Below are 3,781 nucleotides of genomic sequence, written 5' to 3'. Positions count from 1 at the left end.
CAGTTGCAGTCTCAATGACGTCAGTGATTCGTGCGTATGAATATAGATCCTTTAAAATCACCGTTTAGGCCTATAAATTAATTAAAACAATACTTAAAAGAAAAAAAAATGTTCCATGTCATGTCATAATTCTACTCATCAAATATCCAAATTGTTATACTTTGTCTAAAATTTAAGAAACAAACACAAAAATAGAAAGGCCGCCTCCTGAGCCTTCTCATTCCGCGGCTAAACACCGCATCACCATAATTTGCATACCGGCTACGTCACGTCACACGCACGAGATATGAGGGTGTATGAGGGTGTGTGTGTGTGTGTGATTTGCAGGATCCGCTGGCCTCTTCATTCTAGCAGTCGTGAGTATATACATGGAGCTAATAGCTCTATGGTATATATGTATAATTCCTAATGATGCAAGCTGATATACCGGTGCAGGATTTTTTTTCAACGGGGGGGTGGGGGGCTAGTGGGATGGGGCAGTCAGTCGGCAAGCCCTGAAAAAGTAGCTTCTTTTATCCAAGTGATATTCATGACTATAGGGTTTTTCCTAGTTAATGAGCTTGGTGCGAACCAAAACGCCTCTTTTTATTCTGCCATTGCTGCCCTAAATATTAACCAAATTTCATGTTTTTGGTATCTTTGTAAAGAAGAAGAATCATTCCTTTAGGTCATGTGTTTGGAATTCTTTAAAAAATGTTGTAGTATAGGGAAAACTTTTGATATAAAACATGAAACAAAATGATTGTTTTCATGCAACAAATGTTGTTGTTTTCACACTTGATTTCTGTTTGAGTACAAATGATTTTCAGATCATAATAAAGCTGAAGATCTACGCTTTAATATGATATAATTTGTATAAGAAGATGTATCTTAGATGGGTCAGCAGCCAGCTTTTCATAGGCCAAGTACATTTAGCAGCTCAAAAACAAGGATACTGCACTCTGATTGGTCACAGAGACCACACACCCAGGCAAATTCCAATGTTCCCCACACTGGGCCTCTGCAAGGTCACACTCACCATGTGGTAATCTCTTCAAATAACCCGCGCCTGTTGTTGTGAAAACATTATTCAGCCAATCAGAACTCTGGATTTTATGTTACTCAGAAAATTTAGAAATCTCGTCTTGCATCTTGATGGAAAAAGCTGGCTGCTGACCCATCTAAAAGATGCCACATATCAAGAGTGACATTGTAAGAAAGTATAGAGTTTGAGCTTTCTGATGATATAAATAATGTTGGTACCGAAAACACAAAATGTTGCACAATTTGCAAGTGAAAACAGAGGAAGAAATTTCTGTTTGATGCATCTTTTCTCGTAAAAAAATCACTTATTTATCAAAATATTTTATTCAAAATAAATAACCAATATGAAAGAGTAACATTTACTCTTCCCAATGGTACAAAAATAATCAATTTTACTCCAGGAGAAAGTGGTTAAATTCTTTGAGAAAAAAGTCTCACAATTCACGAGATTTTGCAGGGACATGAATTCAGCCACGAGAGGACTTGGATAAATCTTGCCCATTTGCTCATTAACACAGGGGCTTGCCGACTGACTGGGGGGCAAAGACCACAACATGATTTTGTAGCCTTTTATTTCATAAAATCGAGCGCGAAGCGTGAGCGTGAATCTTGATATACATTGTAGTGGGCGATTCCACACATAAACAAAATATCATGAATTTTAACATGCTTTCAATAAGTCATAGGCGGGGTCATAGCTACTTTGATACCTAAATTTTATGAAAATTATGAGTTTTAATCAAAAGTGAAATATATTTTTTTGTGGGGGAAACAATGGAGTTTTAATTTCCAATAATTTTGCTGATTAAATAGTCATGATAGTCAAGTACAAACAATGCCTAACCATTGACATTGCAAGTCAATTTTATTTAATTTTATTTTAATTTCTTTGTCATTGAGCATGAAAAGAAAACCTTTATAATTCACCCTGGCATGGAAGATGATTTCCTCCTCCATGCTATTGTGAAATTATTATAAGATTTATTAAAAAATACATATCAATCATCTATTTGGTCCTCCCTTATACAGTATTGAAACTCCTTACTTTTCTCAAGGTGTTAGCAAAATCTGGAAAATAAGACAAACCATACGGTTTCATGCACAGTGCAGAAAAGTTTAAAATAGTAATCGCATTTCTTCAGAAAAAAAATATTTTGTGGAATTACAAGTGACAGTTTTGGCATATATCATGTATACATTAATATGAAAATTCATAACATTTTAGCCCCATAACCTACACAAACACAGTTTCATTTACTCATTGTTTAAATAGTGTAATGGAAATCATCACTTATAATTCACTAAAATTTTATTTTACACAAAACCTCATGAGTTATTATTCAGCTCTTAAATGCTGTGAACCATCCTAGCTCATGGAACCATTGTACATTTCCCATCATGAAAAAAATGACGATATATTCAGGGGCGGATCCAGCATTTGCCAATAGGGGGGGGGGTTCACCCAATGATATTTTCCCCGATCGGCAGCTCGAAGATTTTTTTTTTCTTTGAAGGGGGTAGTCCTGTCACTTCTTAGCTTTATTCTTTAAATCATCATACGAAATATTTGATATTCCGATCTGAAAGAGGGGGTCAATATCAGCTTTATACTTCAAACACTTTGTAGGAAAATTGTAAGGTGGATATAAATCGCACTTGATAAAGAGCTGATATTTTTCATTATTACTTTGAGTATGAGACATGGGACCGTGATATCCTTAAGACATCATATGAATATGATGACTATATTATTTTCCTATTCATCTTGCTAAGCGCGAGATTAAGCAAAAGGGACAACTTAAATATTAACTTGACATCTTATTTATTAATGCATATGAGGGCACGGAATCTGATATTATGGCCTGAACACTGTACATTTCAAGCACTTTTTTATTATGAATATATTTTTAACCATTAATGCGAGCCCAAATCGCGATCCGAAACTTTTGATAAACTGTAATGAAGGGATTTTAATTAGTTTGTTATATAAATCAATATCGGAGACATACATAACCCGCCTATCAAAATGCAAGCATGGTAGCGCTAGGGATATTTTGAAAACTTTATGGAATACGTGAAAATGATAAGAGGTATCTGAAAAATAAGTTCGCGAGCGCGCAGCGCGAGCGGAAAATGTTAAAGGTCAAGTCCACCTCAGAAAAATGTTGATTTGAATCAATAGAGAAAAATCAGACAAGCACAATGCTGAAAATTTCATCAAAATCGGATGTAAAATAAGAAAGTTATGACATTTCAATGTTAAGCTTATTTTTAACAAAATAGTTATATGAACGAGCCAGTTACATCCAAATGAGAGAGTCGATGATGTCACTCACTCACTATTTCTTTTGTTTTTTATTGTTTGAATTATGCAATATTTCAATTTTTACAAATTTGACGATTAGGACTTCCTTGCCTAAAGCACAAAATGTTAAAATAATGGAATTCCATGTTCAGGGAGGAATGAAACTTCATTTCACATGACAAAGACAAGAAAATCGAAATATTTCATATTTCATATAGTGAGTGAGTGATGTCATCAATTCCCTCATTTGCATACCGACTGAGATGTGCATATAACTGTTTTGTGAAATGAAGCGAAACTTTAAAATGCCATGATAACTTTCTTATTTTACATCCGATTTTGATGAAATTTTCAGTGTTATGCTAGTTGAATTTTTCTCTTTTTATTCAAATCAAGTTTTGTTGGGGTGGACTTGTCCTTTAATATTCAGACCATAAAACTGACATTTTTACA

This window comes from Lytechinus variegatus, chromosome 1 (assembly GCF_018143015.1).
Source record: "Lytechinus variegatus isolate NC3 chromosome 1, Lvar_3.0, whole genome shotgun sequence".
Classification (NCBI taxonomy): Eukaryota; Metazoa; Echinodermata; class Echinoidea; order Temnopleuroida; family Toxopneustidae; genus Lytechinus; species Lytechinus variegatus.
The sequence above is the reverse complement of the archived record's forward strand: the minus strand, read 5'-3'. Positions refer to the sequence as shown.